This window comes from Vespa crabro, chromosome 18 (assembly GCF_910589235.1).
Source record: "Vespa crabro chromosome 18, iyVesCrab1.2, whole genome shotgun sequence".
NCBI classification, from domain to species: Eukaryota; Metazoa; Arthropoda; class Insecta; order Hymenoptera; family Vespidae; genus Vespa; species Vespa crabro.
The window spans coordinates 3,573,157-3,584,898 of NC_060972.1; positions in this window are offsets into that span (position 1 = coordinate 3,573,157).

The following is an 11,742-nucleotide window of genomic DNA, read 5'->3' on the forward strand; positions in this document are numbered from 1 at the left end:
TTCGATTAAAATCACGTTCGCGGCTCGTAACAATCGCTAACACGATTCCAAACAATTTCATTGGTGAACACCTACGTACGTTTGTCGTAAAATCGTATCCGTTCGAACCCTTTTTTACAGTGAATCGTTTGCAATAAAATGAAATCGCTATCCAACGAGAACGAGAGAAGGAGAGAGACAACGAAAGAAAGGTGGACACACAAAGCCAATGAAATTGCAATATTCTTATCTTCTCTCTCTCTCTCTCTCTCTCTCTCACTCCTTCTCTCTTTCTCTGTATTTTCGCTTATCGAAGCGAGCCACGTGCAACGAGAAACGATCTTTTCGTTTGAGACATTTAAAAGATGTCGACTCAAGAGTTCTGATCTTTTAAAGGCGTTGTTAGAACCTTTGTCAAAAAAAATAATAATAATATTTCTTTAATTAAATCGTTAAAAAAATTTTGTGAACTCTTCAAGTACTGACTAGACGATCGAACATCAAAATTTTATGTATTTCATCTTTCCTTTTCTCATCGAAAGATATCTAGTTTCTTTTATTGCAAGTTATATCTCACGCAAAGAAAATATATATATATATATATATTTTCTTCGGTCGGTTGTATGCAGATTAAATCGTGAAACTCATTGTCATTCGTACTCGATACGAGAAATATCGAATTCGATCTCGTTGTCTCGTAGAGATCGAAACGTATAATAGATATTTTACAATGAACGAGTCATAATAACGCTCGTTCACACTCACTTATCGTTGGACATAAGTTTCACCATAGTGGTTGCAATGATATCACGTACTTAAGTTGTTATTGTAGTATCAGTAGTAGTAGTAGTAGTAGTAGTAGTAGATGATGGTAATGGTGATGGTGGTGGTGGTCTTTTCGTTTTCTTCAAGGCACATATGTTTTCATACATATAGTCGCAAAAGTGTCGAGTGTCCTTTCGAGAAAATAACGCGTCCGTTTAACTTCTTACGGCCTAAGGTATCCCGTAACTGAGTTTGAAGGAGAGGGAAGTGGGTGTTACGGGGTGTGCCTGAATCTTATACGTGATCCTTCGAATAACCGTAATAAAAGCCCACCAAGAATATCCGTTCGCGTTTCTGTGGAAGAAGCGTGTCTGCTAGGGTTGAAAAAAATTTCTCTGCCACGAGCGAAAGAGAAAGAGAGAAACTTGTGATACGCGTGGGTGTATGCTCAAGAGAATCCTCATTCTTTTTACGAAGGTGAATGGTCCTTACGTATATCCCGGAACGAAATAAATTCGAAGGAACGAATCTCTAACGAGGAACTCTTCTTATAATTTAACTATCTTATTACACCGTTCTATACCATTTCGGAGATCGTCTTGTTCAAGAGATTTATCTTATAACTTTAGGTATATAGAGTTACTTAATGATAGATTATATATTATAATAATTCATGTTAAATTATGAAGAAAAATATTTTATAGTCGAGACGTGTAATATCGCATTAAAATTTAGTTTGTATATATATATATATATATATATATATATATATATATATATATATCTACGTATTCGTATTTATTAAGTCACGAAAGATTTCAAGAGATTTTTGAATATTTAGGTATATATAATATTATCTATGTATATTTAAAAAAAGATAAAAAAAGTTGGCTCCATTTCAGTATTATCCCAATGTACATTTCATTGAGAACGAAAAAGAAGAAAGAAATGAGAATGAAATGCAGAAAGAGAGAAATAAAAAGAGAGATAGACAGATAGATAGAGAGAAAGAGAAAAAGAGAGAGAGAGAGAGAGAAGAAATGCAAGAAGCGTGGTTCTTCTTTCTAAGGTTTTACGTGGCTAAGCCGCTAAGGGTAGTTAGACACCATTTTTCGAGAATGCATCGAGGGTCCGGAAGTGGGCGGAACTGCAGGCTGTGCGCTTTGGCATTGTATACAAGAACTAGGTTTTTTCTTCCTTCTCTCTTTTCTCTATCTCTTTCTCTTCCTATATGTATTATGTAGCGCCAGGGCCATGGTTACCAAAAAGGACATTCGATATCTGTAATACCGTAATAACAAGCACCACGTCATGCAGGACGTTTGGAGAAAAGCAAGAAGACGACGGCTCCTTTTGGTAAGAAAGATAAAAAGAGAGAAGAGAAGAGACTAGTAGGAAAAATAAATTCGGCCAAGTGTAGTAGAGTTTCTAAAGTTCAAACATAAGTCCATGGTAAGCAGGAAATCGATTGGATCCTACGAGTTTCGCAATTCTTTCTTTCTTTCGAGGACACTCGAAACACTTGTAAAAACGTTGACCAGTTAGCCAACGTAAAATATCTATAAGACTTTTTTTTCCATCGGTACGTTTACATTAGATCGGTATTATCTACTCGTCGATCGATCGTTTCGTTCATCCTCCAATTCTTATCTTACTTTAAAAATTTAATCGTATTATTATTGTTCGTTTATCGATCAACTCTTGGACGTACTCGACTAAATGTGTTGAAGTTTTTTCCTTTTGAAGTGTTCTGTGCCGTCGGCTAAAAAATTGCAAACGTCTTCGATGTTATATTAACTCGCCACAAAAAGCCAATTTGGAGTACAATGGAGGGCCGCGTACGCACGCGGCCGAATCATCCACTCTGTTCGATGTATAACAGAGAAAGAGAGAGAAAGAGAAAGAGCGAGAGAGAGAAAGAGAGAGAGAGAGAGAGAGAGAGAGAGAGATGAAGAAAGAATAAAAAGAGAGAGAGAGAGAGAGAGAGAGAGATTTCGTCCGGAACGACGCGCGATCGGACTTGATTAAAAACGAGATTGCGGGAGCATGATTTCAAGGTGGAAGATTAGGCTCGGGCTTTTATTTGATTTGCAATTCCATTTTATCGTCGGTGTTGTTTTAAGAGGCTACCCTTTCAATGTGTACGTCAGTATATATCCAAAAGTCGATTTCACATAAGAGATCGATGATCTCTTTGCGGTTTCTTTCGGGCTACGCAGAAACCACGTGAATGTAATTCGAATGAAATTTTACTATTACCATCGTCCAATCGAACAATTCTGTGGGATGATTTAAACGGGTAATCGTTTGAAATTCGATTTAGACTTTTTCTTTTTTTCTTTTATTCTTTTAAGAAAATTCAGAGATTTATTTATTCTTCCTTTTCATTCTTATTTAGATTAAACGCGAGTAAATCGCTTTGTTCGTTTTTTGATTTTAATGTTCTTGATCCTTTATTGTTTCTTTCTTTCTTTTTTGTTTCTTTCTTTCTTTAGAATTGTATATTTTATATAATACATATGAATTAAAAAATAGAATAAATGCCGACTTTGTATGGGTGTTAAAAAAATTGCGAAAATATTTTGTTACGACGTCTGTACATATTGTGACAGCAAGCATTGTCATTTCCAGTTCACATTCGTAGACTTTTAATGCTCTTGAATGAGCAAGAGCCAGATATAATCTCCTACCCTTTCTCTGTCTCTGTCTCTCTCCTTCTTTCTGTCTGTCTAGAACTCATTCCGAACCCGTTTCTTTTCCAAGAGAAATTTGTGAATGGTTTCCCGCTGCGTCTCTTATTGCATACTCCTCGAACCGAATTAGAGCGAACGTTTGGAGAAAGGATTTGCTCTAATTCGCACACAGAATTCTTGCGAGGTGAACCCTACGACGACCAGACATTACAATACTCCTCGACCATTTGGAGATACGTTTGTCATTTTGACAATAGAAACGAACGAATCGTCTTCAACTGGTTCGTCTTTAACGAATTCTTTCTCATTTCAGTTAGAAATTTTTTCGTTTGATATTAAATATATAAATCGAGATCAATTTCAAAATTTCAAAATCAATCTTATTACATATAATCTCTAAAATTAAATCTCTCAAACTTTAAATATATATTAATTTAATTTAATTTTATATAATTATGAAGTATTGATTAAATAAAAAAAAGAAGAGAAAAAAAAAAAGAAAGCAAAAAATAACAAAAAAGAAAAAACTAAATGTTGGATAAAAAGTATTTTCATAAGAATGTGATCGATGAAGAAGGTAAAGTAGAAAGAAGAAAAAAAAAAAAGAAGAAAGAAAATCACGGGTGGCAAAGCAAATACTGAAAAGCATAATTATAGCGGTGGTAGGAGGTGTAAGGGAAGAACGTGGAAAGACTAATTGCTCTACACTGACGCCTACTCGAATCCTTTTAACTGGTATTTTGGAGCGGCACCCTTGGTGTCAGCTTTTCGTTCGGCTCGCAGAAGATTAGAAGTCTCATTAAGTCTTTGCGAAAAGGAAAAGAAAAAGGAAAGGAAAAAAGAAAAAAGGACTCTACAACGTGAACAGAACATCAAAAGGAGGAGAGAAACGCCTTTTGCAACGTCGATAGTGGCAATAATAATTAGCAACGGCCTGGATACCGTGACGAATTTATTTTCGAAGAAAAGAGGATTCTCTCTATCGTTCGCGAGTGAATTCCGAAAGGAAAAAGTGAGACAGAAATAGATAGATAATGGGCTAGAAAAAGAGAAAGAAAGAGATTTAGAGAGAGAGAGAGAGAGAGAGAGAGAAAGGTGGAGCAAAAGGGTGTGTCGTGGTATCTTCTCGTAACGAGGGTAATATCCAGTTTTGAGAATGACTGGCCAAGGGACGCGTGACTCGCGCCATATGTCTCGCCGTGTTCTCGAAGAAACAAAAGGGAAGAGCTCCCATTCGGCTCGCTAAAAACTATTAACGGAAAGCAAAGAACTTTGCCGTCGTTCCGTGCAACTGTTAAGGGTAGACCATCCTGCAAAAATGATTTTCTTGCTACTCGCTGAATATCTAACAATTTAACCGTGAAGAATTTCTCTACGCTCGCGACAGATGTCGCAAAATTAGTTATATTTCTTCGGCTTTAATCAAAATGATAATAATTCACGATTAAAGTGATCATCCTTTTCGACCTGTAAATATTTAAAAGAATGAGATTTTTAATATAATATTAAAGTAAATTATGAATGAAGGTGCATTAGATAATTTCATTTAAAAAATCATTCGAAGTAGCTCATATGAAATTAAGATAATGGAATTATTGATTGAAATATTGAACGAAAGAAAAAATATAAGATCTAATACGAAGAAATGATAAAAATTAACCATACTTGAATAACAGAGGAAAAAGAAGAGAAGTTCTCAGAGAGAAAAAGAGAGAGAGAGAGATGAGCACGCGAGCAAAGGAAGGAACGCCATTATGTTGGAGGCACATTTTCGAGGTGGATCCCCTAAGGCCATAGGCCGTCGAATCCCCGCGGCGTGCCGCAAATAAATTTCGCGACTCCCCATAAATAATTAATAGATTCGTTACGAGGGCGCGTGTAAATCATCGACCGACGCATGAGTCTCGACCCTTCTCTCTTTCTCTCTCTCTCTCTCTCTCTCTCTCTTTCTTTCTTTCTTTCTGTCTGTCTTTCCGCTTGTTTTCTTTCTTTCTCGTCTCCACGTCTCCGCCTCCGCGAAACAAGAGAGAAATTCACGAGGAAACGACTCGTCCGTTTTCGACAGTAAAATCCTGCTTCTACGAAGACTCGTTGCATTTATTTTATCCCTTTTGTACAACCATTCGTTCGTATTTTTTTTTCTTTTTTCTTTTTTCTTTTCTCTTTTTTCTTCTTCTACGAAATTCAATTTACTTCGTCGTTATTGTTAAATATTCATCTTGGTTATATACTATGTATATATATATATATATATATATGTACATATATTATTAATAATGATAAGATGACTATAAAGAGTATGAATCTTATTTATTTTATTGAAAATAATTGTTTTGATAAAATTCAAATATTAATGATATTAATTTGCATTCGTATTAATCAATGGGAAAAATGTCAAAATATTTTTAACTCTATCAGGATCAATGATCCTTATTCTTCAATTCGGAATCGCGAAGAAAGTCCTGTCTCCGTGAGTGGTGAAGGCAGGTGCTCGTTCTCCTTTTCAGGATACGTAATTTGCCCTCGACCTACTGTGCCCTGCCAGGTCAGATTCTTCCGCGGTGAAATAGTGGCATAATGGACGTCCGAAGAGAGGTTCGTCTTCTTCTTCTTCCTCTTCTTCTTCTTCTTCTACTTTTTCTGCTTCATTCTGCAGTAAGCTTTCCGAATCGAAGAACCTATCATTATCTGGCGCAAACCGGAAGCACGACGCCTAGGGGGCCGATGAGATCCATCGAAATCGAACGATCTAGAAGAGTCTTTGCAACAGCGGTGACTTCTGAAGAGATCCTTTCTCAATCTATCCAAGTCTTTGAAATTGGATAAGGAACATAAAATTCGATGTGTGGTCTTTCCCTTTCTTCTTTCTTTTTGCCGAGTAAATTGCCTTCCTATTCTATCGAAGACATTGCAACCTAGCCAAAAGGACGAAACTATTTCTCTTTTTAATCCTGTTTTTATCGTCCACCTTCGATCGACATCTGTGTCCCATCAAACGCAACCACGTGATTATCCATTGTTAGTTCGGCTTATTATCGGATGAAATCTTATGGTTTGAACGAATGGGATATGTTCTGCAGAATCAGGATAACTATGAAAATCCTAGGATCTATTTCCTTTTTTGTCTCTTTTGTATGTTTTTTTTTCCTTTTTTTTTCTTTTTTCTTTTTTTGTTTCCTTCAATCTAATCGTTTATAGGAATTTAATTGAAATCGTGTGACACATGATTAGCTTATCGTATAAAAACATCATTAGACTTCTTTCACGCGTCACTTTTAATTCAAATTATTTGTAAAAATTCTATCCAAATGATCAATAAGATTTTATTCAATTTATCAGCAATTTGAAACGAATTATAATCACGTGGTACGAAGTATAAAATACAAAATCCATATGAAAAAAGTTTGATACCGTAAAAGGCGGAAGTCGAACGTCGTTCCCGATGAACGGAGCTCTCGAAAAGATTTCGACGGGATGAACGATAGTACGGTTGACCGATAAAAAAGGCAAAAGGGTACCGGGTGGAAGCAATAAAGCGTAAGACGGTGCTTTTCTTGCTGAAGCCCATGCCACGGCATTACGAGTTGGCATTTCTGGTGCGACACGGCAATTGGAACTCTGGCAGATGTCCGACGCGATGCTGACATTCCGGGCATCGGCCACGATGATTTCCCGTCGATGGCATCTTAAAATTACTCAGTTAATCCCACACTTTCGCGAGACGTGCTTTTATCCTTATTATCCTACGACGATTCGTATCAATTCGCGCTACTTTTTTATTAATTATTTTAACTTTTTCAGTAACAAAAGAAAAAAAAAAAAAAAAAAAAAAATAGAAAGAAGAAAAAAAGAAAAGAAAGAAAAGAAGAAAAATCTTACATTGTAGATGGCATTGAAATATTTCATCGAAAAGAAAAAAAAATTAAACAAAATTAATTGATCTCTTGAAAGAATCCAATTTTTGAGATAGACAGAAAGAGAGAGAGAGAGAGAGAAAGAGAGAAGAAAAAATAGAAAAGATTTCAAATTTCTCCCTGAATGTTGGCAACCATTCGAGCTTTGAGGTAATACGGGACACTTTGAAACTCCATTTGAAATTCACTTGCAAACTTAATTAGATCGAAGTTCCTATGAGTTGGTGTACTAACGTTAAAACGTTTACAGTTAGGAGTTACACCCGAAGAATTTCATGAGGTATTCGTTCGCACGGAACGGAGAGCGAACAGGAAATTCAAATTCAAAGTCGAATGTGAATTGCAATGTACCCGAGACTATATAATGTGGATGTTACATTACGAAAACAGGATTCTCCTGTACGAGACCGGGATTATACGGGTCCGCATATGTAAGTAGCTTTCTCTCTTTGTAAAGCATAAAGATGGAAGCGAGTACAAGATGACAGAGGATTTAGTTGTTTCGTTGTCTTAACCTTTGCCACCATTCAAAGATATTTTTATTTGTTTATCAAAAAAATTCAATGGAGAACCTGTTCGAGAAATGTTTGAACATAAATCAACTCATGGCTAGCAATAATTTTTATTACTCATCCATAAAAATTTCTCTTTGATATTTTACAATAATTTTATATTCACGTACTTTACAAAGCGCAATGGCGGGAAAAAAAAAGAAAAAAGAAAAAAGAAAAAAAAGAAAAAAAAAAAAAGAAAAAGGATTAATATTTATTAATATTTTACTCGTGATAGTGTGAACGAATACGGAAAGGGAAAATCGATCATTATCGATATAAATGACAAATTTCATGGGAAAGCAAATTGATCTCGCCTTTTCTGTCGAACAACAGCCAAACGGTATGGTCGTTGATCGCACCAAAGTTATTCGTCTGGACCGAATCAGGCCGGGCCTTTTCTTTTCCCTGCGAATTATTATCTTCCGTCGGCTCTTACAAGAGCCGCATAAGAAAAAGTAAAATTGCCCTGTACTTACAAATGATGGTCCCGAAACGAGCGACAAGACGCGCCGCAGCGACGGTGAAAAACATTTTGAGGCCGTTACGATGAAAAAGGATCTCCTCGAGAACGTGGTTCCTTGTGAAAGGAGAATTTCGGCTAAAACTTTGCGTTTTATTATTTTATTCGCATTCTTTTCTAAACGATTGAAATTTCGTAAAACAAAAGGTGAGAAAAAGAAAAAAAAAAAAAAAGAAAAGGAGATTAATTGAAAAATTTTATATTTGTTTTATGAAAATATCTAACGAATTGAACTCGTCAGAAAATTTCATAGTTTATAATAAACATATAAGTATAAACTTATGCACCTACATTACGCAACCATATATTATAATAATTTCGATGCCGAAGGAGAGCATGATCGACACACCCAGTTAAGCGCGGATACTTTAACGTAATCATTCTCATCATATAGCTTATGTCGTTGTATCGCAAAACGAGTTTCAAAGGGGCGGATCAATTTAGTATTAAACTTCGTTGAAGTTGAATCATATCGATACGAACAAAAGTCTATGACAATTAAGAAAAGTTTTTTTAATAATAATATCAGAATGATAAAAGTCATGAGTAAATTCGTATAGGAATATCGTATGAAGGATACGATAGCATCATTTTATTCGACAAATGTTGATAGAACAAAATGTAAAAGTATTTATAAAACCGATGACAGGAAGATGAGACCAGTTAAAAACTTCATCGTTCCCTTGGATCGAAGTGCGGAGAGCGATCGTTAGCAGATCGAAAAGAAACTTTTCTTAACGTACCATGACAAGAAGGGAGCGAGAAAGCGATATCCAAGATGACAGGCAAGCGCATTAATTCTAATTAACTGGCATCCATTCGCACGTCTCACCGAGTTCGTCGCTATGGATTGGTGGATATAAAGAGTGAAGGAAAAGAGAATGGAACTACTTTCACGTGGGTACTATATACGCGTTATGGATCACGTTACGCGTGCCTTTATCTCTCTCTCTCTCTCTCTCTCTCTCTCTCTTGCTCTCTTTCTCTTTTAAGCACCTGTAATACACATTCTACGTTTGCGTGACTACGTTCGATCTTTCGCTTGTTTTTCTCATGGAAATTTTTACGATTGTCAATGGCCCGAAGTGCAATCGAGAATAAATAAATAAATAAAACTATGGTAATCTCGTGACATTTGACTTAGTTTATTTATAACTTCTTGGAGCTTTAATCGTCCTCATTAAAACACATTTATTTATGCACTTCACCTTCCGCGAGAACGTGAGCCACATCGATTACGCGCCCGCGAACTCTCTCATTGATTTTATTCTCTTACAACGTCCCGCCAGTTGCATTCATTAGCGTCATATTTCGGCGGATAATCGCATTGCAAGCGATTCGTTATGCGGCCATTCCGTACGGCCCACGGTCAGTATCTTAATGAGCCCTCGACGATCGTGAAAATCACTTATCGGCGTATATATCGTAACGATCGGACGTTTTTAAAGAACGCTATTTTACTTCGCTTAACGACGTCGATTGTATCTTCTCGTGATCGTAAAGCATCCTATTACTTACGTATGCGTGACAACTTCAATGCTATATTAAAAATATGAAACTGTCTCGGGTATCTTTTTCTTTCTTTTTTTTCTTCTTCTTTCTTCTTTCTTCTTCTTTCTTCTTTCTTCTTCTTTCTTCTTCTTTGCCGGAATAACTATCATGGGTATTTTTTATTCATTTATTTTTTTTATTTTTTCCTTTTTTTCTTTTCTATTTCACAATTAAAATCATAACATTAAGGATTTCACACATTTATAATTATAACATTTGACCACTTGAATAATATCGAGGACAGGAAGAAATTAACTTTTCCATAACGATTTTCCCGTCGTATCAAAAGAAACAAATTTATTTAAATCATTTTACTATGAAATTATTATTGCCATTAAAGTTACGAATTAGAATCAAAAAGTATTTTTTCCTTTTTTTTCCTTTACGACAACTTGAGTTTGCCTCTTACCTGACACTTCGATTGATTAATCGATATAAATTAATTAGAGAATCAGCGTAGTAAAACGAAAAAGAAAGAAAGAAAGAAAAAAAAGGACAAAGTAAAGAAAAATAAGAAATTAACAACTCGGTGTAGAATTTTATTTGGATTTATATAGGGGAGGTAAAAAAAAAAAAAAAAAAAAGAGAGAAAAAAAAAGAAAACCATGAAACAAAGATCGTGGATGGAAATGGGAAGGACGTAAGGATATGAGGAAGGGTATGAGTGGTAAGGAGAAGGGGAGAGGGAGGAGGGAAGGATTGGTGTACAGTCTGATACATCAAAGAAGAGATAGAAAGAGAGAGGAGAAGATGGCCACCCCCCCACCCGAGGACAGTCGTGGCATGGCTCGATTTCGGTGCGCAGCAGGCAGGTGTTCGAGTCCGGCGAGATCGTTCTCTCGCGTTTATGCGCGCACGTGCTTTATTACTCCGTCTCCCGGGCAGCATCTTAGTGATTCCAGTGCTCGTCAATCAGCGAGACCAACGCCGCAACGTTCCTTTTCTTCGGCCTGTCTCCTTCGTCGTTTCTCTTTCTCTTTCTTTCTCTCTTTCTTTCTTTCTTTATCTCTCTTACACACACATATACACTCACATATATATATATATATATATATATATATATATTTGTACATACATATATGTACAGTGCACCGCTTTTTCTTCTGATCCTCCCCTCCCCCCCCCTTCTCTTCATCCCTTTCTTTCCTCGGTAGGAAAGGGTCACGGCCTCGGAGCAGGTGCCCAAAACCGCGGCTGCACCAATACAACCAAGACTGACATGCATTTGGTCATGCGCACCGACGTACGAACCGTTACGTAAATCTTCCTTGCCTCGTGTTACTCCTTCCTTTTATTTATTTATTTATTTATTTATTTATTTTTCTTTCTTTCTTTCTTTTGTTTTCCTTTCTCTTTTCTTTTTCACCATTACTTTTTCTTTTTCTTCTTTTATTCCACTCCTTTCCTTGGCTCATCTTATTCCCTTCTCCTTCTTTTCCTTCGTTTTCGTCTTCGTCTTCGTCTCTTTTTCCATCGGGAATACCTTTTACGTTCGAGAATACGATCGTTGTTCGATGCTTTGCATTCGATCCTCTCTTGCAGACGAACCTCGTAGAGCTCTTTTTAGAGTCGTTGAATCTTTGATTTTACGAGGTCTCGTTAGAACCGCTTCATATCCCTTGCTTCTACCTTCGTGGATCTTCTTTTGAATTACGCGAGGATTTTCTTTTAATAATTATTATATATATATATATGTGGAACTCGAAAACAGAGACAGAAAGAAAGACAAAGAGAGAAAGAGAGAGAGAGAGAGAGAGAGAGAGAGA